At 44.1% G+C, this 26,860-nt stretch overlaps 1 pseudogene; it reads right to left on the bottom strand.

Moving 5' to 3' along the window:
- Positions 1-2,756: 2,756 nt before the first annotated feature.
- On the bottom strand, positions 2,757-26,860 carry LOC139548456 (short transient receptor potential channel 4-like; annotated as a pseudogene).

Here is a 26,860-nt window from a genome sequence, read left to right on the forward strand (position 1 = left end):
ACTCCAGCAGATCTTTAGGTGTGAAGCTGAGAATATCCATGGAAGTGCAAAAAGATGAATGAGGAATGGTGATATGGTGATATGGTGATATGTATGTGAGAAACTCTCACTGTCTGTTGAAAGGATGGTGATACTGACTTCAAATCATTTATGTTAAAAACATATTATGTTTATTGATTCATGTTGTATAGCCCTCTGGAGCTTGAATGAATGCCAAAAATAAAACACAATAAAAATACTGGCAACATTAACACTCCCTCAGAAATGATACATATCTAACCAACTTGCATATCAGAATAACAGAATACATTTCAATATTTCATATGTGAATGCAGTATTATGTCAATAAGGTTAACAATGGGATGCTGAGAGTCCCAGTATATTAACTTAAAGGGCAAATCTGGGATTCCAAAAACAACAAAGTGGTAACCCCGCCACTTGTTTTAATAAAAAGCTGAGGGATGGGCCTAAAGAAAAAAAAACTCAAATTCATAAACAGAGCTATAAAAAGCCACCCAAAATATGCACAAATGGATGTACCAATCTCAGATTGCCCTTTAAGGTTAACAATGTGATGCTGGGAGCTGAGTTAGTGTGCAGTGATACTGTCAGTACTGAGTATAGCATCATATGGTAAGAACGGGGGGAATTCCTCACAAAAGCTAACTGCTAAGGAATTGGATTTCACAAGCTAAGCCATGTCAACATTCAGTTGTAGGGGAGAGTGGGGTAAGTGTAGGGGAGAGTGGGGTAAGTTGAGGTTAGAGTGGGGTAAGTGTAGGGGAGAGTGGGGTAAGTGTAGGGGAGAGTGGGGTAAGTGTAGAGGAGAGTGGGGTACGTGTAGGGGAGAGTGGGGTAAGTGTAGGAGAGAGTGGGGTAAGTGTAGGAGAGAGTGGGGTAAGTGTAGGGGAGAGTGGGGTAAGTGTAGGGAAGAGTGGGGTAAGTGTAGGAGAGAGTGGGGTAAGTGTAGGGGAGAGTGGGGTAAGTTGAGGTTAGAGTGGGGTAAGTTGAGCCATTTTTTACATTCAGTATCACTCCGTCAAGGGAAATATAGTATTATTTCTAACAAAGATATCTACATATATTTCAGGATGTTGTGTATCCCTGGAAATAATCAGAATTCCAGTAAACATTACAGATTTTAAAACATAACTTGTCCAAAAAAAGTTGTCTCTTGGCACAACTTACTCAGAGTATGGGGTAAGTTGAACCATGGGACAGGGTAAGTTAAGCCGCCTTCACATTTCTGTACTGAATGAAATATTACCACTGACTTTTTAAAACCATGTCTATCTTTAACACAATTACAATCACTTTTTTGTCTTTAAATAAGTTTATGCATCTTTTAACACAGGCTTAACACCTAAAAAACACTGTACATTTTAAAGCACTATTAACATTTCAACATATGTTACCTCCTATCCCAGCAATAATGCCTTGCATTAGGCCTGGGAAGAAAACATTTCAATTTGCTCAACTTGCCATTGGCTCAACTTACCCCATGGCCATTGGCTCAACTTACCCCAAGGCAAACATTTTGACATATTAGCCAACACAGCTACTAGGATGTACTTTCATGCTAGGTTTAGGACTTCATATTGCAGCCTATAACCTCAACTGATGTATAGAACAATCTTCAAATGATCTACTTTGGTTTAGATACAACCATCATGAAACCTCTAACACAATAAATTCATTTGACTTGGTGAAAATCAATTTTTGCGCACAAATTTTTCCATGTATCTTCCTTCACAGAATCCATAAAATTACCTCTTCCTAAACACTTGGTCCAATTATTATTTTTGTGTATGGTTCCCTAGGGGGCTCAACTTACCCCACTCTCCCCTACATGTACAGTATAGCATCTCTTGTGGGATTTCACTTGAAAGAAAACGTTGCATCTAAAGGTCTTACTCGCTTGCATAGAAAAACAACGTTCTTTAGGCCCTACTTCTGGTCTTCTGGTGGTAGTGGAGCCCAATCCTGGATTTCCAGCTGCAGTGGCAGACAGGGCACGTGAATGCTTGGTTGGAGGGGGGCAGGAGTAGCCCTGCGAGCATCAGGAGTAGCCCTGCGAGCATCAGGAGTAGCCCTGCGAACACCTGCATACTTCTCCAGGTGTTGCCCCATAGGGCTCTGATCAAAAGTAGTGCACTATATAGGGAATTAGGTGCCTTTTGGGAAACACCCGAGATAGACTAGACAGCATCATCCAACTCGTTTTGAATAATTTGCCAATGTGTGACATTGTTTTAGATCTACCTGCAAGATTCATTAGCGTTTTCCATTATACATTATGGCAAAGGATTGTCGTGCAAATAGCAGGGGGCTGACTGGGGGAAGCAGCAGAGACAGGGACTGTTAATAAAATACTGATAGTTCTATCACGTACAGTATAGGGTGGCAAAACTCCAGTAACTTTCCCCAAATTCACAGGTTTCCCAAACATCCTGGTCGGAGAATGACGTCTTATCTGCTTGTTCCACATGACATCCTATTCCCTACACATTGCGCAACTTTTGGCAGGAGCCCTTTTGTCCCCTGGTCAAATGCAGTGCACTATATAGAGAATAGGGTGCTATTTGGGACACAACCAAGAAACAGACTTCTTGTCTCCTGTTTTCCAGCTTATACATTCTGTCTTATAGACCAGAATATATTAGTCTGAGAGCTGAATTGGTTCTGGAGAAGCAAGGCATGCTACTACACAGGCCTCCATGAAGACGCATCATAACGATACATTAAAATAAGTCCTTCTACGTATCAGTCTCATCCTCAACAGTCTGTTTTAACATGGACTCTCTCTCTTCACTCTCCCCTCCCTTCGTTCTCTTCCTTCTCTGTACACGTCCTCTCCCTCGCTCCACCCTGCTCCTCCTTCTCTCCATCACAGTCCAGCACCTCCAGGTCAGCCTCTCCCATCTCCTCAGACACAGAGTAGAGCCCAAAGTCACAGATGTCTTTGGGAAAGTTTTTCCTGGCCAGCATGTCTTTGGTGGAGGCATGGATGGGAGTGGAGGAGGAAGAGGAGATGGGAGTGGAGGAGGTGGGGTTGGAGGAGGTGTCAGTGGAGGCCCAAGAGGGTACCACAGAGCCGTTGACCAGTCGGTTCAAGCCCTGAGAGGTGGAAGGGGATGTGGAGGAGGAGGTGGAGGAGGGGGCTGCCCTCTGCTGGAGTATGGATGTGGTGTCGGGAAACATGTTGGTCTTAGGCGTGGCTGGGGAGAACTTGGGGGAGTACTTGAAGGAGTGGTCAGGGTAGACCAAAATGGAGGCCCCTGCCTCTTCACTGGGTTTACTTCCTGCTAGAGCCACGCCCCCACCCTCGGGCCCCACCTTCCCCTTCATCATCCCCAGGACCTCATACCTAAAGCTGGAGATGTCCTGCTTCAGCTCCTGGGGAAAGAAACATACACACATACAACTTGTTTATCTATTTATGACATTTACAGTGGACAGTGCACGTTAATCAACATTCATTGCTGGAGTTAGAAACAATGCTTATTGTTCTTCTGTAGTCCCTGTCTGGTGCTGGATAGAGAAACACATGTAAATACATGTGTAATGTCAGAGGAAACCTTACCTTAAAGTTCTCCTCAGTCAGTCCTTCCTCTGTCTTGGCATCTCTGATCATGGCTGCTACATATCTCTTCACCAGGTTCCTCAAAACCTCCTGAAAACAACACAGTCCACAGGTTGATAAAATCCTATCAAATACATCCACTGCTGGGTTACTTAATAATATGGAAAACATTATCCTGAGAGTGGACAGGTACAGGGATGTGTTCCAAATGGCATCCTATTCCCTATATACTGTAGTATAGGGCCATAGGGCCATAGAGCTCTGGTCAAAAGTAGTGCATTATATAGAGAATAGGGTGCCATTTGGGAAAAATCAAGTTCAAAATATGTGCATCTACAGAATGAAACACATTGAAAACTGAAACATAATGAATTTTATATTGATAAAAGAAACACATAAATACCTGATACTGGTGGTTTATTCTTACGTTTATAGCAGCCCGTCTCTACAAAAGAGAAACATTAATTTACTCCAAAAGCACACCAGGCAGCATGACTAGTCAGTTAATGTGATTTCCTGCTTGGTAGAGATTTGGCCAGCTAGCGCTGTCATCACCTGCCCATTCTCTGTTAAAGGGATAGTTTGGGGTTTGGGCAATGAAGCCCTTTATCTTCTTCTCCAGAGTCAGATGAACTCGTGGATCCAATTTGAATGTCTTTGGATCCAGTATGAAGGAAGGTAGAGGTGGTTTTGTGAGCCAATGCTAACTAGCTGTATGAGAAGACTTCCCGTCTTTGGGCTACGTCTTTTTCGCTAAGCTAGCGCGTATGCTAGTTAGTATTGGCTTGTGAAACTACCTCTAACTTCCTTCATACTGGACGCAGAGACATAAAAATGGTTCATTGCCAAAATCCCAAACTATCCCTTTAACTTCTAACTGCTGATGCTATCAGAACAGTTATGTCTCATGATGCACGTCTAACCATTCTGGGAAGAACAGGTCATTTCATTCATGATAATTCGTTGTGAACAACCCACTGAGACTAGAGAAGAGAAGGAGTAGAAGTTTCAACTGTAAGCTGTAAGAGTTGCAGAATTCCAGTAACTTTCCCAAATTCCCAGGTCTTCCAGAAATCCTAGCTGGAAGATTCCCAGAATCAGAGGGGATAAGCATTACATCTAGGAATCCTAGTTGGAAGATTCCCAGAATCAGAGGGGAATAAACAAGAAATACGGGAATCATCCAACCAGGATTTCTGGAAAACCTGGGAATTTGGGGAAATTACTAGAATTCTGCCACCCTACTGTTCAATAAAAGTACTGTTGATGTAGACTAGAGACCTCATCCTCACCCCTATGGTTCCAAATGTTTCTGTTTTCTTGGCCCTGGTGATCTTGAAGATGTGTTTCCTGATCCAGCAGATGAAGTACCAGATTGACTTGGGGCTAGGGATGATGTTGAATGGAGAAGGCAGAGTCCCCCCCTCTTCAAAGTAACTCATCCACAACTTGGTTCTTGCAAACTTCCACTCAATGTCTGCATGATCCTGAACAGAAACAACACATGCTAAGCATCTGAACAAGTGATATGAACAAAACTGTGTGATATTAAATGACAGCAGACAGGTTGTTGGACTCATAAACAAACAAGTGAATGAATGAATGATTTTGCATTCCAGTGATAGAGTAAGACTCACAGCGATGTGTTGGTAGCAGTTGTTCATCATGGCTGGGGTTAGTGTGTTAAGGTTAATGTTACACTCACAGCAATGTGTTAAGTTGTTCATCATGGCTGGGGTTAGTGTGTTAAGGTTAATGTTACACTCACAGCAATGTGTTAAGTTGTTCATCATGGCTGGGGTTAGTGTGTTAAGGTTAATGTTACACTCACAGCAATGTGTTAAGTTGTTCATCATGGCTGGGGTTAGTGTGTTAAGGTTAATGTTACACTCACAGCGATGTGTTAAGTTGTTCATCATGGCTGGGGTTAGTGTGTTAAGGTTAATGTTACACTCACAGCGGTGTGTTAAGTTGTTCATCATGGCTGGGGTTAGTGTGTTAAGGTTAATGTTACACTCACAGCAATGTGTTAAGTTGTTCATCATGGCTGGGGTTAGTGTGTTAAGGTTAATGTTACACTCACAGCGGTGTGTTAAGTTGTTCATCATGGCTGGGGTTAGTGTGTTAAGGTTAATGTTACACTCACAGCGGTGTGTTAAGTTGTTCATCATGGCTGGGGTTAGTGTGTTAAGGTTAATGTTACACTCACAGCAATGTGTTAAGTTGTTCATCATGGCTGGGGTTAAGTGTTAGGGTTAATGTTACACTCACAGCGATGTGTTAAGTTGTTCATCATGGCTGGGGTTAAGGTTAAGGTTAATGTTACACTCACAGCAATGTGTTAAGTTGTTCATCATGGCTGGGGTTAGTGTGTTAAGGTTAATGTTACACTCACAGCGGTGTGTTAAGTTGTTCATCATGGCTGGGGTTAGTGTGTTAAGGTTAATGTTACACTCACAGCAATGTGTTAAGTTGTTCATCATGGCTGGGGTTAGTGTGTTAAGGTTAATGTTACACTCACAGCGGTGTGTTAAGTTGTTCATCATGGCTGGGGTTAGTGTGTTAAGGTTAATGTTACACTCACAGCAATGTGTTAAGTTGTTCATCATGGCTGGGGTTAAGGTTAGGGTTAATGTTACACTCACAGCGATGTGTTAAGTTGTTCATCATGGCTGGGGTTAAGGTTAAGGTTAATGTTACACTCACAGCAATGTGTTAAGTTGTTCATCATGGCTGGGGTTAGTGTGTTAAGGTTAATGTTACACTCACAGCAATGTGTTAAGTTGTTCATCATGGCTGGGGTTAAGGTTAAGGTTAATGTTACACTCACAGCGATGTGTTGGTAGGAGTTGTTCATCATGGCGATCAGCATGTTGAGTAGAACCACCAGAGAGATGACGTTATAGGTTCCGAACATGGTGGCCCCTACAAACTCTGTGAACTGATGGTCTGCCTCCACGTTGGTCACATACAGACTGATCAACCCAAAGATAGACCAGAACAACGACTGGAGCGTCTCAAACAACCTAGAGGAGACAGAGAGAGAGAGAGAGAGTAGAAAGGGATGAGAGAGAGACAGAGCGAGAGCGAGAGCGAGAGCGAGAGCGAGAGCGAGAGAGAGAGAGAGAGAGAGAGAGAGAGAGAGAGAGAGAGAGAGAGAGAGAGAGAGAGAGAGAGAGAGAGAGAGAGTAGAAAGGGATGAGAGAGAGACAGAGAGAGAGCGAGAGAGAGAGAGAGAGAGAGAGAGAGAGAGAGAGAGAGAGAGAGAGAGAGAGAGAGAGAGAGAGAGTAGAAAGGGATGAGAGAGAGAGAGAGAGAGAGAGAGAGAGAGAGAGAAAGGGAGAGAGAGAGAGAGAGAGAGAGCGAGAGAGAGAGAGAGAGAGTAGAAAGGGATGAGAGTGTGAGAGAGAGGGAGAGTAGAAAGGGATGAGAGAGAGAGAGAGAGATAGTAGAAAGGGATGAGAGAGGGAGGGTTATATTTCTAAATATATAAGGCAAGCAGGATTTACAAGAATAGTCCATTTATCATAAAAGGCTGCCATTCTACTTTTGCCCTAATCCAGGCAATTGTCAAAACATACATATCCGGCTAAATTACAAAAATGACAATTGCCTCCTGATTCTGGGAATATTGGGAAAGTTACCAGAATGTTGTAGCCCAACCAAAACTTTAATATATTACAAACAAACACATTATAATGCATGGTCTTTACTAACGTTGAGAAAGCGTTGTTCTGTGTTGCGCAGCGGATGCCCTTGCATCCCTTCAGTCCCTCGTCTGTCTCGTAGTAGAAGTAGAGCTGGTTGAGCCCGTTAGCGAAGGCCAGGAGCACCAGGCAGTAGATAAACAGGAACTTAAGGATGTCCAGCAGCATCCTGCCCAGAGAGATCTGGAATAATGAGGATTATCATCATATTCATCATCATAGTCATCATCATCATAAACTAGAACCTTTCATACAATAGATTGCAGCTCAAAGTGCTTTACAGATCAGGGGCCATATGTACCAATCTTATCAGAGTAGGATTGCTGATATAGGATCAGGTCCTCCCCTGACCATGTAACATTATTCATTGCGAATAAAAGGAAAAACTGATCCTCAATCAGCAGTCCTACTCTAAGACGCTTAATACATATACTCCTGGACATAATGACAGAAACGCAGTTGTATGATAATCCTGACCTGTAGAGGTCCCAGGTGGGAGTTAGCTGTAAACAGAGAGATGAGGCGGATGGAGCTGAAGATGTTAGCGATGGCAAACACAGCCTCTGCTACCAGGGTAGGATGCCACATCTGCCATTCGTTCCTGGCCCTGAAGCCACTGTACTGTGGGAGAGAAGGAGACACAGAGGGGACAGGTCAGAGTCTACTGTGGGAGAGAGGGAGAGACGGAGGGGACAGGTCAGAGTCTACTGTGGGAGAGAGGGAGACACAGAGGGGACAGGTCAGAGTCTACTGTGGGAGAGAGGGAGAGACGGAGGGGACAGGTCAGAGTCTACTGTGGTAGAGATGGAGAGACAGGGGGGACAGGTCAGAGTCTACTGTGGGAGAGAGGGAGAGACAGAGGGGACAGGTCAGTCTACTGTGGGAGAGAGGGAGAGACGGAGGGGACAGGTCAGAGTCTACTGTGGGAGAGAGGGAGAGACAGAGGGGACAGGTCAGAGTCTACTGTGGGAGAGAGGGAGAGACGGAGGGGACAGGTCAGAGTCTACTGTGGGAGAGAGGGAGAGACGGAGGGGACAGGTCAGAGTCTACTGTGGGAGAGAGGGAGAGACGGAAGGGACAGGTCAGTCTACTGTGGGAGAGAGGGAGAGACGGAGGGGACAGGTCAGTCTACTGTGGGAGAGACAGAGAGACAGAGGGGACAGGTCAGAGTCTACTGTGGGAGAGAGGGAGAGACGGAAGGGACAGGTCAGTCTACTGTGGGAGAGAGGGAGAGATGGAGGGGACAGGTCAGAGTCTACTGTGGGAGAGAGGGAGAGACAGAGGGGACAGGTCAGAGTCTACTGTGGGAGAGAGGGAGAGACGGAGGGGACAGGTCAGAGTCTACTGTGGGAGAGACAGAGAGACAGAGGGGACAGGTCAGAGTCTACTGTGGGAGAGAGGGAGAGACGGAGGGGACAGGTCAGAGTCTACTGTGGGAGAGAGGGAGAGACAGAGGGGACAGGTCAGAGTCTACTGTGGGAGAGAGGGAGAGACGGAGGGGACAGGTCAGAGTCTACTGTGGGAGAGAGGGAGAGACGGAGGGGACAGGTCAGAGTCTACTGTGGGAGAGAGGGAGAGACAGCGAGGCAGCATTCCATAGTCTGTCCAATAAGACTGCTCCACTGGACAACTTTTGACAAGCGTGAGGCGCTCCTATTCATTTAAATGAAGCCTGAGTGTAAGCTGGTTGTATTTTCAAGAACTCGTTGTGCAATTTATTCAAGCGTATTTCATATTATCTAGTACACAACAACCATCATACCTTGACATAGGCAACGAACTTCAAAGAGATGGTAGCCAGGTAGAGAGAGTTCATAACGAAGTCCATGAGGTTCCACCAGTCATGGATATAGTCCTGGAACCCTCCATCCCACATCTGTTTAATCTCTGTCCAGATGAAGCCTACAGGACAGAGAACAGACCAGCAGGTTATGGTATATCCCAAATAGCACCTTATCTCTTACAAAGTGCATTACTTTTGACCAGAGCCCTATGTAACTCACCCTATCCCCTACATAGTGCACTACTTTTGAGGAGGGCCTATGGGGGCCTGGTTAAAAGTAGTGATCTAAATTGAGAAAATGGTGCCATTTGGGACGCAGTCCTAGGGTTAGCGTTGTCATGCCTGTCTGACGCCCGACAGAGCTAATTTTTCATGTCTGTCTCACTTCTCTGATCTATGGCCACATTCCTCAGGTCACATGCGCCAAATACAACAGGTGTAGACTTAACCGTGAAATGCTTGCTTACGAGCCCTTCCCAATGATGCAGAGTTAAACTATTATAATAACAATTAATTAGTAATACAAGCGGAATAAAATACACTAGAATGGAGCTATATACAGGGAGTACCAATACCAGATCATACCAGTATTTCAGGTAGATATGTACAAGGCAGGGTAAAGTGTCTCAGTATGCATGTGTGTGTACAGATGTAGGATCTTCATTGTATCACTTTTCTGTTTCCGAGGATGTTCCTGCATAGCAGGAAATGCAAACTTGTAGTGTATTTGAGTTTTAACAAGGCTTCTAAAGTTTGCCCTAATGAAAAATTGATCAACCCCCACCAAAATGTCCATTAATTATAATCCACATAATAATTCACATTTCCTGGTGCCGCATGATTTTTTTTCCTGCTGTAGCAAACAGGCTCAAATTAAGATCCTACATCTGTATGTGGTGTTTATGTTTTAGGTATGCGTTTGTGTGTTATGTGTATGTGCGTATGTAGTGTATGTGAATGTGTGTGGATTTTGTGTGAGAGTGTCATAGTAGTTTGTGTGTGAGTGTGCATAGAGTCAGCACAATATAGGGTCAGTGTATATAGTCTGGGTAACCATTAATGAACTAATTAGCAGTCTTATGGCTTAGGGTAGAAGTTGTCTCAGAGCCTGTTGGTCCAAGAGCCTATGCACCGGCAACGTTTGCCGGACGGTAGCAGAGTGAACTATGGCTTGGGTGGCTGCAGTCTGGCAATTACTTGGGCCTTCCTTTGACACCGCCTGATATAGAGGTCCTGGATGGCAGGGAGCTCGGCCCCAGTGATGTACCGAGGTGTCCACACTACTCTCTGCATCGCTTTGCGATCGAGGGTGGTGCATTTGCCATATTAAGCGGTGATGCAGGACAGGTAGACAGGTATGAACAGGTAGCATGCCCATGCATCCTGCCATGCGGTTGCACTGAACAGAACACCATAATGGAAGTTACATAGGACACACATGGGCTGGGTTGTCTTACAATGCAGTGTGAGTTCAATGCATGAAAACTAGGTGTAAATGGTTGATAGAGTATTTGGCTGAAACACAAGCTTGGTTTCCACCATTTCCTGTCAGAATTGTCATCAACTATCATTAACATCAATAGCAGTCTACTTGGTTTGTCTCAAATGACTCTATTATCAGCTGACCTTCTGTGGAGTTGACATCTTGTTTGTATCAATGAAGCACCATGTTGTGCAACTCTGCGCACGTATCACACACACACACACACACACACACACACACACACACACACACACACACACACACACACACACACACACACACACACACACACACACACACACACACACACACACACACACACACACTCTTACCCAGTACCCATGGTAGTATCATCCATTCCACAACAGTAGGAGGCGGCCCCTGTCTGTTGGGGTCTGTAGAAACGATGTGCTGGGAGGCCAGCAGCAGCAGGAACAGGAAGGTGAGATAGGACGTTGTGTGGCAGATAAACTTGATGAAGGGCTTCCTAATGATGAAGAAGAAGATTACTTAATTGACCAATAGGTCTAACAGAAATTCAACCTCAGGTTCCTGACAGATTTTTCCCATCAGACCAGGGATTCAAACTGGCAACCCTCCGGTTGCTGGCCTGCCTATCTAACCTCTAGGCTACTTGCCTGATGAAGTGTCCATAGCGGCTCTTAGGAGAGACCAGGTAGCAGAGGGATAAGAGGGGGAAGAGGATGCCGATGAAGACACAGGTTAGGAACTTCCCTGCCCAGTGACGACGCCTCCATCCAGGGAACTCATCGTACCAACGAGACGCAAGCAGCTGCTGACAGTTGGGCTGGGCTACAAACTGGAGGAGGGAAATTGAGGAAGGAAGGAGGGGAGGAAAAGAGAGAGGGGGGAGAAAGGGGAGGGAGGGAGGGAGGGAGGGAGGGAGGGAGGGAGGGAGGGAGGGAGGGAGGGAGGGAGGGAGGGAGGGAGGGAGGGAGGGAGGGAGGGAGGGAGGGAGTCAGCCTTTATGATACATTACTAATTAGTTGTTATTGGAGACGTGTGTCTAATGCAACTTCACAATGTTTACTATTCTTTCTCACTTGCTTTCCACTCCACATTGACAAACTGCCACGAAAACAGGCACATCTTAAGCAAGCCTGGGCAGTTGGGTACAGCATACAGCATACTGACAGTTAGAAAGTTGGGTACAGCATACAGCATACTGACAGTTAGAAAGTTGGGTACAGCATACAGCATACTGAAGGTTAGACAGTTGGGTACAGCATACTGTACAGCATACTGACAGTTAGACAGTTGGGTACAGCATACTGACAGTTAGAAGGTTGGGTACAGCATACAGCATACTGACAGTTAGAAGGTTGGGTACAGCATACAGCATACTGACAGTTAGAAGGTTGGGTACAGCATACAGCATACTGACAGTTAGAAGGTTGGGTACAGCATACAGCATACTGACAGTTAGAAGGTTGGGTACAGCATACAGCATACTGACAGTTAGAAGGTTGGGTACAGCATACAGCATTATGACAGTTAGACAGTTGCATACAGCATACTGACAGTTAGACAGTTGGGTACAGCATACAGCACACTGAAGGTTAGACAGTTGGGTACAGCATACTGTACAGCATACTGACAGTTAGACAGTTGGGTACAGCATACAGCATACTGACAGTTAGACAGTTGGGTACAGCATACTGACAGTTAGACAGTTGGGTACAGCATACAGCATACTGACAGTTAGACAGTTGGGCACAGCATACATCATACTGACAGTTAGACAGTTGGGCACAGCATACAGCATACTGACAGTTAGACAGTTGGGTACAGCATACAGCATACTGACAGTTAGACAGTTGGGTACAGCATACAGCATACTGACAGTAAGACAGTTGGGTACAGCATACTGACAGTTAGACAGTTGGGTACAGCATACAGCATACGTACAGTTAGACAGTTGGGTACAGCATACTGACAGTTAGACAGTTGGGTACAGCATACTGACAGTTAGACAGTTGGGTACAGCATACAGCATACTGACAGTTAGACAGTTGGGTACAGCATACTGACAGTTAGACAGTTGGGTACAGCATACTGACAGTTAGACAGTTTGGTACAGCATACAGCATACTGAAGGTTAGACAGTTGGGTACAGCATACTGTTAGACAGTTGGGTACAGCATACAACATACTGACAGTTAGACAGTTGGGTACAGCATACAGCATACTGACAGTTGGACAGTTGGGCACAGCATACAGCATACTGACAGTTAGACAGTTGAGTACAGCATACATCATACTGAGAGTTAGACAGTTGGGGACAGCATACAGCATACTGACAGGTTAGACAGTTGGGTACAGCATACAGCATACTGACAGTTAGACAGTTGGGTACAGCATACAGCATACTGAAGGTTAGACAGTTGGGTACAGCATACTGTACAGCATACTGACAGTTAGACAGTTGGGTACAGCATACTGACAGTTAGACAGTTGGGTACAGCATACAGCATACTGAAGGTTAGACAGTTGGGTACAGCATACTGTACAGCATACTGACAGTTAGACAGTTGGGTACAGCATACAGCATACTGAAGGTTAGACAGTTGGGTACAGCATACTGTACAGCATACTGACAGTTAGACAGTTGGGTACAGCATACTGACAGTTAGACAGTTGGGTACAGCATACAGCATACTGAAGGTTAGACAGTTGGGTACAGCATACTGTACAGCATACTGACAGTTAGACAGTTGGGTACAGCATACAGCATACTGACAGTTAGACAGTTGGGTACAGCATACAGCATACTGACAGTTAGACAGTTGGGTACAGCATACTGACAGTTAGACAGTTGGGTACAGCATACAGCATACTGAAGGTTAGACAGATAGGTACAGCATACAGCATACTGACAGTTGGGTACAGCATACGGTACAGCATACTGACAGTTAGACAGTTGGGTACAGCATACAGCATACTAACAGTTAGACAGTTGGATACAGCATACAGCATACTGACAGTTGGACAGTTGGGCACAGCATACAGCATACTGACAGTTAGAAGGTTGTGTACAGCATACAGCATACTGACAGTTGGGTACAGCATACAGCATACTGAAGGTTAGACAGTTGGGTACAGCATACAGACAGTTAGACAGTTGAGTACAGCATACTGTACAGCATACTGACAATTAGACAGTTGGGTACAGCATACTGAAGGTTAGACAGTTGGGTACAGCATACAGCATACTGACAGTTAGACAGTTGGGTACAGCATACTGACAGTTAGACAGTTGGGTACAGCATACTGACAGTTAGACAGTTGGGTACAGCATACTGACAGTTAGACAGTTGGGTACAGCATACAGCATACTGACAGTTAGACAGTTGGGTACAGCATACTGACAGTTAGACAGTTGGGTACAGCATACTGACAGTTAGACAGTTGGGTACAGCATACAGCATACTGAAGGTTAGACAGTTGGGTACAGCATACTGTTAGACAGTTGGGTACAGCATACAACATACTGACAGTTAGACAGTTGGGTACAGCATACAGCATACTGACAGTTGGACAGTTGGGCACAGCATACAGCATACTGACAGTTAGACAGTTGAGTACAGCATACATCATACTGAGAGTTAGACAGTTGGGGACAGCATACAGCATACTGAAGGTTAGACAGTTGGGTACAGCATACAGCATACTGACAGTTAGACAGTTGGGTACAGCATACAGCATACTGAAGGTTAGACAGTTGGGTACAGCATACTGTACAGCATACTGACAGTTAGACAGTTGGGTACAGCATACTGACAGTTAGACAGTTGGGTACAGCATACAGCATACTGAAGGTTAGACAGTTGGGTACAGCATACTGTACAGCATACTGACAGTTAGACAGTTGGGTACAGCATACTGACAGTTAGACAGTTGGGTACAGCACTGTACAGCATACTGACAGTTAGACAGTTGGGTACAGCATACTGACAGTTAGACAGTTGGGTACAGCATACAGCATACTGAAGGTTAGACAGTTGGGTACAGCATACTGTACAGCATACTGACAGTTAGACAGTTGGGTACAGCACACTGTACAGCATACTGACAGTTAGACAGTTGGATACAGCATACAGCATACTGACAGTTAGACAGTTGGGTACAGCATACTGACAGTTAGACAGTTGGGTACAGCATACAGCATACTGAAGGTTAGACAGATAGGTACAGCATACAGCATACTGACAGTTGGGTACAGCATACGGTACAGCATACTGACAGTTAGACAGTTGGGTACAGCATACAGCATACTAACAGTTAGACAGTTGGATACAGCATACAGCATACTGACAGTTGGACAGTTGGGCACAGCATACAGCATACTGACAGTTAGAAGGTTGTGTACAGCATACAGCATACTGACAGTTGGGTACAGCATACAGCATACTGAAGGTTAGACAGTTGGGTACAGCATACAGACAGTTAGACAGTTGAGTACAGCATACTGTACAGCATACTGACAATTAGACAGTTGGGTACAGCATACTGAAGGTTAGACAGTTGGGTACAGCATACAGCATACTGACAGTTAGACAGTTGGGTACAGCATACTGACAGTTAGACAGTTGGGTACAGCATACTGACAGTTAGACAGTTGGGTACATCATACTGACAGTTGGACAGTTGGGTACAGCATACTGACAGTTAGACAGTTGGGTACAGCATACAGCATACTGACAGTTAGACAGTTGGGTACATCATACTGACAGTTGGACAGTTGGGTACAGCATACAGCATACTGAAGGTTAGACAGTTGGGTACAGCATACTGTACAGCATACTGACAGTTAGACAGTTGGGTACAGCATACAGCATACTGACAGTTAGATGGTTGGGTACAGCATACAGCATACTGAAGGTTAGACAGTTGGGTACAGCACACTGTACAGCATACTGACAGTTAGACAGTTGGGTACAGCATACTGACAGTTAGACAGTTGGGTACAGCATACAGCATACTGAAGGTTAGACAGTTGGGTACAGCATACTGTTAGACAGTTGGGTACAGCATACAACATACTGACAGTTAGACAGTTGGGTACAGCATACAGCATACTGACAGTTGGACAGTTGGGCACAGCATACAGCATACTGACAGTTAGACAGTTGGGTACAGCATACAGCATACTGACAGTTAGACAGTTGGGTACAGCATACAGCATACTGAAGGTTAGACAGTTGGGTACAGCATACATCATACTGACAGTTAGACAGTTGGGTACAGCATACAACACACTGACAGTTAGACAGTTGGGTACAGCATACAGCATACTGACAGTTAGATAGTTGGGTACAGCATACAGCACACTGACAGTTAGACATTTGGGTACAGCATACTGACAGTTAGACAGTTGGGTACAGCATACAGCATACTGAAGGTTAGACAGTTAGGTACAGCATACAGCATACTGACAGTTGGACAGTTGGGTACAGCATACTGTACAGCATACTGACAGTTAGACAGTTGGGTACAGCATACAGCATACTGACAGTTAGACAGTTGGGTACAGCATACAGCATACTGACAGTTAGAAGGTTGGGTACAGCATACAGCATACTGACAGTTAGACAGTTGGGTACAGCATACAGCATACTGACAGTTGGACAGTTGGGTACAGCATACTGACAGTTGGACAGTTGGGTACAGCATACTGAAGGTTAGACAGTTGGGTACAGCATACAGCATACTGACAGTTGGACAGTTGGGTACAGCATACAGCATACTGACAGTTGGACAGTTGGGTACAGCATACTGTACAGCATACTGACAGTTAGACAGTTGGGTACAGCATACTGAAGGTTAGACAGTTGGGTACAGCATACAGCATACTGACAGTTAGACAGTTGGGTACAGCATACTGACAGTTAGACAGTTGGGTACAGCATACTGACAGTTAGACAGTTGGGTACAGCATACTGACAGTTAGACAGTTGGGTACAGCATACTGACAGTTGGACAGTTGGGTACAGCATACTGACAGTTAGACAGTTGGGTACAGCATACAGCATACTGACAGTTAGACAGTTGGGTACATCATACTGACAGTTGGAAAGTTGGGTACAGCATCCTGACAGTTAGACAGTTGGGTACAGCATACTGACAGTTAGACAGTTGGGTACATCATACTGACAGTTGGACAGTTGGGTACAGCATCCTGACAGTTAGACAGTTGGGTACAGCATACAGCATACTGACAGTTGGAAAGTTGGGTACAGCATCCTGACAGTTAGACAGTTGGGTACAGCATACAGCATACTGACAGTTAGACAGTTGGGTACATCATACTGACAGTTGGACAGTTGGGCACAGCATACTGACAGTTGGACAGTTGGGCACAGCATACTGACAGTTGGACAGTTGGGTACAGCATACAGCATACTGACAGTTAGACAGTTGGGTACATCATACTGACAGTTGGACAGTTGGGCACAGCATACTGACAGTTGGACAGTTGGGTACAGCAGTAAACATACCCAGCTAATGGAGGAGGTCTAAATTACACCCTATGTGCCATTTGGGCCGCGGTCAATGACTGTTTAGTCTGGTTTAGTCCAGCAGCACCTCCAGCTGTTAATGACCTTAATGTGCCTGATCAGTCTGGTGAGTGTTACCAGCTGTCCCTGGCCTGGTCCCAAGTGTCCCTCCTTGGCATCTCTGTTCCTCTCTAATATCCTCCTCACACACTGTACTGCGCTGCGCCGGATGCTTTCTCTTCATATTGTCCTTGTCAGCATAGTTCCAGGAACTGTGGTGGATGTGTAACCAGACCATTACAGTTTGGCTCAACTAGGCTCAGCAGTGTGAAAAGGGCATTTCTTTCAGATCTGCCTCTGCTTACAAGGTTTGATAAGGAACACTCTGACTGTCTCAGGTACCATCTAAAACACTCTCTGTCTCAGTCGCTCTCTGACTGATGACCTCACTGATGACCTCATCCCCCACAATGCCCTGCTCTAAGTGATGGGGATCCATTTGGTTGTAATTTGTTCGTGATTCGGTTAGACTGAGATTAACCTCAACGTCACACAGAGCAGAGCAGATGGTTCAATCAAATCTCCCAGAGAGAAAAACATAACAATGTTTCATGAGGAACAGATTTGACGGACAGGCACTCTTTCAAACAGGAACTTGGAGTTCTTATAAATGTCTCTCTATGGAGACTTGAGTCTTATCTCTGTTCTATCCCTAACCGTAAAGGGATATAGCATGTTGTGTATTTTCAGCAGTGTCATACTGTAAATGTCCACCTCATGGAAAGGGTTAAAAGTATTAAGCAATGAATGTGTTTTTTCTGCAGTTCTCAGTCATCTTCACTCTCTGTGAGTACAGATGCAGTGTCCCCTTCTACTCAGTAGGGGGCAACATTTCACAACTTCCATTTCATAACTGTACTAGGGAATAGGGTGCCATATAGGACATGGCCAAGGTTGTTGTTTTCCTGTGCAACATGCTGCTTTCTGTGTAATTTTGATGTATTGTGAGTTAGTATTCCAAGCAAACATTATCCTATTAGTAGCATCCTTATTGCTTTATCATTATGTTTCATTACGTTCCCATCAAGGGACTGGACAGCAGACTGAGACATAGCTCCAGTACTGTGTTGTTTCACTAAGGAAGGATGCCATTTTCAGACACAACCTGGTGATTACCACAGAATTACAACTCCCATAGGAAGTCTCCACCCCAATCTGGCCATCTACTACTCCTAAATCCTATCTTAGAGATAACAGCAGACATTAGCTTCATGCTTTATCCACTGACATACAACATGTAAAACCCTCAGCTGTACTAAAGACATTGGGAGGGAGAGCCACCTGGCCGAGCTTCAACATGCAGTAAAATAACAATAAACACACCTTCCTGAGGAAACATGGGTTATGTCTTACCTCTTTCTGTGTGTATTTGATAGCCAGTTTGAGTCTGGCCAGGTCATTGGTGTTCTCATCCAGTAGAGGGTTGATGTCGTCTCTGTAGTTCAGGATCAGCTCTAGTTCTCTGGAGCTCCTGGTTTGGTCCAACAGGTCCTTGGCAAACTGTTTACACTGCTGAGATAGTTCCTCATACTCCGACTTAAACTCATTCTCTACCTGAAACAGTCAGAAACTGTTAGTTAACAGTCTTGTTCCACATAAGAATGAAGAGGATAAAGTCAATTCATAGTCCATAAACTGCTTATAAAGTACTTACACTGCTGAGACAACTCCTCACTCTTCTTTGACTCATTCTCCACCTCAATTTAATTTAATTAAATCAACTTAGCAAATATCTGTTAAAACCCCCACCTTACTGAGTTCCTGTAGTTCCCAGGAGAGCTGGAAGGCTGTGAGGAAAGGGTCTTCACTGGAGAGGGCTATGAGTGATGGGCTGGCCAAGGCCTTGTAGATGTTGAGACGAGAGCGGGAGTGACGAAGACTATCCACATCAGAGCTGGACACGCACTCCATGCAGTTACAGCGCACCTGGAACACACACCGGTACTGGAGAGTTAGTGGAGGGAGGGCAGTACTGTAACTATCATACTGTACTCTACTATTGTATCATACTGTATAGTGTAGTGACTATTGTACTGTACTACATTACATACTATATCATACTGTAGCATGTAGTACTTAATCATTTACCATAGTACTACACCATAGTGTAGCATATATCCAGATTCAGACCCACCTCATGTGGCTGGGGCATGGACACCCCCTTCTGCACCAGCAGTTTGATGATCTCATAGTTGTTGGTGTGAGCTGCCAGGATGATGGGTGTGATGTCAGGAGTAAAGTTAGAGAACTGCTTGTCCAATAGGATGGGAGGAACCTGGAGGGAGGGTGGGGCAGAGATAAATAAAGTTTATAGTCAGATAGGGATGATGATGGGCAAGAGAGAAGATATGTGTTCAATCCAGATATCGATTGAAGAAGAAGACTGAATTAGACTAAACTGAATTAATAACAACATTGTAGTATTATCAATATCAATACCATAATGTTTTGTTATGAACCAATACAATAGAGGTACATGGCTTAGGTTTTACTTGAGAAGTAGCTGTGTGTGTGTGTGTGTGTGTGTGTGTGTGTGTGTGTGTGTGTGTGTGTGTGTGTGTGTGTGTGTGTGTGTGTGTGTGTGTGTGTGTGTGTGTGTGTGTGTGTGTGTGTGTGTGTGTGTGTGTGTGTGTGTGTGTGTCTAAAAACAGGCTTTTAGACATTTTTGCAAATATATTAGAAAGAAAAAAGAATTGATATCAGATTTACACAAGTATTCAAACCATTGCTCAGTACTTTGTTGAAGCACCTTTTGGCAGCAATTACAGCCTCATGTCTTCTTGGGTATGACACTACAAGCTTGGCACACCTGTTTTTGGGGAGTTTCTCCCATTCTTCTCTGCATATCCTCTCAAGCTCTGTCAGGTTGGATGAGGAGCGTCGCCACACAGCTATTTTCAGGTCTCTCCAGAGATGTTAGATCGGGTTTATATGTATACATTTGCAAAAATAAAAAATTTACTGTTTTGCTTGGACATTATGGGGAATTGTGTATAGATTGATGAGGAACATTTTTAATTTAAGACATTTTAGAATAAGGCTGTAACGTAGCAAAATGTGATAAAGGGAAGTGGTATGAATACTTTCCAAATGCGCTGTATGTGCTACCTCCTGGTGATGTCATTCGGAAACACCATACCAACATTCACTGCTATGCAGACAACACACAACTGTACATTTCGATGAAACATGGTGAAGCCCCAAAATTGCCTACCAGACTGTGTTTCAGACAAAAGGAAGTGGATGGCGGTACATTTGTTACTTTTAAACTCGGACAAAACAGGGGTCCCAAGAAACAAAGAGATCTGCTGTTTGATCTGACAATTAATCTCATCACAAATAAAACTATGAATGATCTCGGTGTTACTCCGTACCCTGATCTCTCTTTTGACAAACATATAAAAAATATTTAAAGAGCATCTTCTTATCATTGCAAAAATCTGAAACTTTTTGTCAAAACATTATGCAGAAATGCTGATCCATGATTTTGTCACTTCAAGATTAGACTACCGCAATGTTCTACTCTCTGGCTACCCGGATAAAGCACTAAATAAACTTCAGCTAGTGCTAAATACGCCTGCTAGAATCTTGACTAGAATCCAAAATTTTGATCATATTACTCCAGTGCAAAACCTCTGGCTTCCTGTTAAGGCTAGGGCTGATTTCATTTTTACTGATAACCTACAAAGCATTGCATGGACTCCTTATTGTTCCTAGAATTTCTAAGCAAACAGCTGGAGGCAGGGCTTTCTCCTATCCTTAATTTTTATGGAATAGTCTCAACCTTTAAGTCTTTACTGAAGACTCATCTCTTCAGTGCGTCCTGTGATTGAGTGAAGTCTGGCCCAGGGGTGCGAACGTGAACACCAAGGCACTGGAGTGACGAACCACCCTTGCTGTCTCTACCTGGCCGGCTCCCCCCTCTCCACTGGGATTCTCTGCCTCTGACCGTATGAGTCGCTGGCTTGCTAGTGCTCTCCCATGCCGTCCCTAGGAGGGGTGCATAACTTTTGAGTATCGCTATACTCTAATTGAGTGGGTTGAGTCACTGAAGTGATCTTCCTGTCTGGTTGTGCGCACCCTCGAGCTCTTGCGGTGGGGAGATCTTCGTTGTCTATACTCCACCTTGTCTCAGGGTAATAAGTTGGTGGTCTGTTGATATCCCTCTGGTAGTGTGGGGGCTGTGCATTGGCAATGTGGGTGCGGCTATATCCTGCCTGGTTAGCCCTGTCCCGGGATAATTCTATAACCACTATGGTTGTTATTTGTCCCTGCTTGTCATCTATGAATGTTTGAACATCTTGAAGAATGATCTTGCCTTAATGACCATGTACTCTTATAATCTCCACCGGGCACAGCCAGAAGAAGACTTGCCACCCCTCATAGCCTGATTCCACTCTAGTTTTCTTCATAGGTTTCTGCCTTTCTAGGGAGTTTTTCCTAGCCAGCCACAATGCTTCTACATCTACATTGCTTGCTCTTTGGGGTTTCAGGATAGGTTTCTGTAAAAGCACTTTGTGACATCTGCTTTATATATCAATTTGATTGATTGATTGACAGGGTCTAATCATTTAGCGTGCGTCCCAAATGGCACCATCATAGGGCTCTGGTCAAAAGTAGTGCACTATATAGGGTATAGGGGGCCATCTGGGACACAACCACAGTCTGATTGGTCTCCCTCTGGGAGGAGATAATAAGGAAAGAGGCACTTGAGTGACCACTTCACTTACAGTATGAGGAAATACTAGATGACAGGATTACATTACTGTTCCCCTTATCACAACAACTCAGATCTAAGTGATGTTCCCGTAAACCACAGGTCTTCTTGTCATTGATTCCTGATGCTCCTGATGGTGTGTGTGCGTGCATGCGTGTGGTCCAGAGGATGTGTTTGCATTAACAATGTGAATTTGAAACAATGACTAGCATCGCTGGCAGTTAGGTCATGCTGTTGAGATGGAGTCTGACCTTATTATCATTATCTCTAATCTCCCTCAGAAGAGATGGAGAAAGAGAGGTGGAGAAAGAGAGGTGGAGATACATTAGAGATAGAGAAAGAGAGGTGGAGAAAGACAGGTGGAGATACAGTAGAGATGGAGAAAGAGAGGTGGAGAAAAAGAGGTGGAGATTTATTTTATTTTATTTATTTATTTTATTTTACCGTTATTTTACCAGGTAAGTTGACTGAGAACACGTTCTCATTTGCAGCAACGACCTGGGGAATAGTTACAGGGGAGAGGAGGGGGATGAATGAGCCAATTATAAAGATACAGTAGAGATGGAATAAGAGAGGTGGAGAAATAGAGGTGGAGATACAGTAGAGATGGAGTAAGAGAGGTGGAGAAAGAGAGGTGGAGAAATAGTAGAGATGGAGTAAGAGAGGTGGAGAAAGAGAGGTGGAGAAAAAGAGGAGGGGATACAGTAGAGATGGAGTAAGAGAGGTGGAGAAAGAGAGGTGGAGAAAAAGAGGTGGGGATACAGTAGAGATGGAGTAAGAGAGGTGGAGAAATAGAGGTGGAGATACAGTAAAGATGGAGAAAGAGAGGTGGAGAAATAGAGGTGGAGATACAGTAGAGATGGAGTAAGAGAGGTGGAGAAAGAGAGGTGGAGAAATAGAGGTGGGGATACAGTGGAGATGTGAAAGAGAGACGCAACGGTCTCCTCTGATAGAAAGATGAGAGGGTGTAAATACACTCTTCTATTACACTCCTCTCTCTCTCTCTCTCCCTCTCTCCATCTGATGGAGGGACAGAATCCTAACTCAGATGTAATACTGTATGGTGTATGTAGACATTGTCTCAATAGCTAACCAAATGGGAGGCTCTATGAGTTCTTGTCCATCTAGTTAAAAGGGTCTTAGTTGAATCCAAAGTGTTTCAGAGCAGCTCTGGTGCTGTGGGAGTTTTCTTTGACGTCTTTGAAAATGTGTTTGAGAAGTGTTCAGCCCCCATATACTATCTCTGTAATGGTATGTGTGTCCGTATGTGTGTGTGTGTGTGTGTGTGAATGTGTGTGTGTATATCTGTGTGTGTGTGTGTGTGTGTGTGTATGTGTGTGTGCATGTGTGCGTGTGTGTGTCAGACCTACTGTATTCTGTTCTGTTACATGTTTTAAAACTAGCTAAATCATATATGTACCCTTGATAATGCAGTGTATTTTGATAAAGTTGTATGCATTTCAGGACTGTGTATATCTTCCGGTTACATTTCACGTTCTATTTTTGGCCCTCTGCAAACAAGAGTAATAGTCACACTAAAATATATTTTTTCAAGATAAATGGTTCAGTTTAAATAGCCTAATATCATAATTCAAGATATTGTATCCTTTGTTAGGAAGAGTTTTGCCTGTGAGGGCCACAGCCCCGGTCTCACTTGTGCACCCTTGAGGTTGGCCTAATTATGATATGCCAATATTGTTACTGTTTTTAACATGCTGCTAAATACTTGTTCGCAAGTGCCCAATTATCTATGTAATTCGAGTGAAGTTATTTTCCTTCAGTTTGAGCATTTATTTTTAATGTTGTGTCTTTGTGTGTTGCTTCTTGGAGCTCCCTCGCTCCCCACCCACATATGTTCACACTCCCCTTCAGAGCATACCGGACACTGCACCAGCAACCTTTCAGTTACTGTGCCAAGGCTCCCACTAGGTTACCTGCCGCACCGGGGAAATACATTTTTGCTCCTAGTTTGTTTGTTTTTGTAAGTCATTTTGCCTATCTTCCCAACATGTTTATTTATTCTACCATCACTACCGTTATTTAGAAAAATATATTTTTGCACCTTATCCTTTTCCTACTGCCTGCCTGCCTGCCCTTAGGACTGGTGAGACCATGTAACCTTTTCACAGTTTCACATAATAAGATGCCGTCAATAGGCTACAGATGTATCACTGTACACACAAATCAGAAAAATACAGTAGCCTATACAGATGAAAGACAGTACCTGCCTATTGACTCGTTTGCTATAGTGATCAACAGACATGTAAATCAGATGATTAACATATCACGAAGCGAGTGTATAAGTAAACAGACTGCAAACAGAGGAATCACAGGAGGGCTAGGAGATGTGGTGAGGAGCATCTAGTTTAGTGGATCAGCAGTGATTTAAATAAAGTGATGAGCAGAGTAAAGCATTCTCTTTCAAACCTAAGGGACCCCCTGTCTGTTTTATCATACCTCTGTTCACCTGTTCAAGTCTCAATGGCACCATATTCCCTATATAGTGCACTCATTTTGATAAGGGCTTATAGGGTTGTGTGCACTAAATATGGAATAGGGTGCCATTTTGGGACGCAACCAAGATCAACACAGAGAGGGAAGAGATGCTGTGGAGAATATATAGTAAGAATTATGGTTCAAATATCCAAAGTGCAAGTGTATGGGGAAAATGTGTAAATTGCCCAGAGTAGCGTATCTCATTGCAGTTCTGAGAGAACCAGTTAATTAGAGTAGACCAACACATTCAGAGAGAGAAGTGAAAAGGGAATTATGTGCAGAAGAGAGAGACACTGTGCTGAAGCAAGAGATGTGAGGAGGAAGAATATGTAATTCACCAACATTAAATGGTTCAAATATACAGTGTGTCATAGCATGGAGAAACATTTCTAAATTGCACATGTAGATTTTGTCCTTGTAGCTTTTAGTTAGGGTTGAATGTTAATGTTTTCCACCGAGCGCTAACCAGGGGTTGGGCCATTATATAAAAGAAGGGGGCGGGATTAGAAGTGATGCAAGTAATGTTATTTAATAGACTCAAATCTGCTAATTTCATAGCTGATCTATTCCATGAAAAATAAAATAGGGTTGAAGTAATCCTTATAGGAATGAGTATGTGCCTGGGAGGGGATGGGATAGTGTAAACCACAGGAAAACAAGAAGAGGGCATATAGTAGAGACTGTTCTATATCGACATGTCTGGTCTAAGGCCGTTCTCAAGACCAATCTGATTGTAAAGCAGGTAGCCTATTGGTATGTAGGTGATAACACAAGGACAGTGTGTTGTGCTGTATGCAGGTGAACCCCTCCACCAAGTGACTATAGCAAACACTCAAGAAAAGGGTGCAATTTGGGAAGCACTCTTCTACCTGTTTCTCCCCGCTGGGCTTCTTGTGGTTGAGCAGCAATTCCACGGCCCCCACCACCTCTTTACGGATGGCGTGTAGCAGAGCGTCACCGATGTACACGTTATAGCTGAGCAACAGCTCTATAATCTCCAGGTTCTCATTCTCAATAGCGATCAGCAGAGCTGTGCGGCCCAACGGGTCTATACAGTTAATGTTGATCCGGAAGTAGATCTCTGCCTCCTACAGGCGGGAGAGGGAATGACAACGGATGTTTACTTAGTTATATGGTATCATGATAGCAAATTGTATCATGTTTATTGATGTTGTACTTGAACTGAGACTTATTTATCCCTCCCTCCCTCCCTCCCACCCTTCCCTCTTCCTCTCTCTACCTCCATTCCTTCCTCCCTTCCATCTCTCTCCATTCCCACTCCTCCCTCTCCTTCCTTCTTCCCTACTTCCAGAGCCCGTTTGACTGAGGTGCAAAGTCTCCTTTCTCATCCATCCCCTCCCTTCCTTCCTCCCTCCTCCTTTCCTTTCCTCTCCTCCCTCCATCCCTACCTCTAGAGCCTGTTTGACTGAGGCGTAGTCTCCTTTCTCCACTGCTCCCAGGTAGTTCTTCTCCAGGCCAGACAGTTCAGACTCGGCCCTGACAATCCTCAGAGCGATCCGGTCCCTGTAGGAGGAGTTGTCTGTCCTCCTGTAGTACAGTCGAGACATTGCTGCTACTGCTAGGCAATCTCACTCACCTAGACAGGTTAGATTAGATAACATTGATTACCCCTAATCTACATTTTGGGGAGGCAGTGGACAGAGACAGGGGGAATCAGATTTGTAATGTGTCATGCTCAATGGAGTGGATCAGATTTACATACCAAATCTTATTAATTGCCCCGAGGGCAGGTTGACTAATTCCAACGTCCTTGGCAGTAAAGAAAAAGTCCAGCGGAATCTAAATCAACAAAAATCCAGAGGCTAACAACAAAGTCAGCAAAGCATTTACATACATTTTCTGGATAATATAAATATTTCTTCGTTTATTTTTAAAATGAATATGATAACAACAACTGCTGGTAATAACTGAATTTGGTGAAACCATTAATATCCTCAAATGTTCAATGTGGTTGTTTGGAGATCATCCCATCAATGTCAATATACTATACAAACGCATTTTACAAGCAAACAAAAATACACAGCTAAACTTACCGTCTCAGTCCAGTACGTTTTGACTATGACATTTGACAGTCAAAAAATTATACACTTCTGTTTCATTGTTTGAAACACATTGGCCTACTACAGCAGGGCTTCTGTGGGTTGCAGAATAGAAATAGGACGAAGAAAAACTATTCCACCTTGTTCCTTTGGGTATTCCAGTTGACAGAAGTAGCCTATACTGAATATGTAACCTAAGGCAACAGCGTTTAGAGCAAGCTGATTCTATCTTCCTCTCTGGTCGCGATCAAACATGGTTGCAGAAAAAAATATTTTCCAGAATTTCCAACAATTCCATGAACATTCTCGGGACTCATAACCATTCAATTCAGTGGGTGTGATCTTGGGAAACAATTATTTGTTCAAGTGTAGGAAATCCACCCTCGTTAAAAACATTCCCAAACACGCAATCAAGTCCACCGGAGACGCACGCATCCTCTTCGCTGCCTCCAG

The sequence above is a fragment of the Salvelinus alpinus genome, chromosome 21, assembly GCF_045679555.1.
Source record: "Salvelinus alpinus chromosome 21, SLU_Salpinus.1, whole genome shotgun sequence".
Classification (NCBI taxonomy): domain Eukaryota; kingdom Metazoa; phylum Chordata; class Actinopteri; order Salmoniformes; family Salmonidae; genus Salvelinus; species Salvelinus alpinus.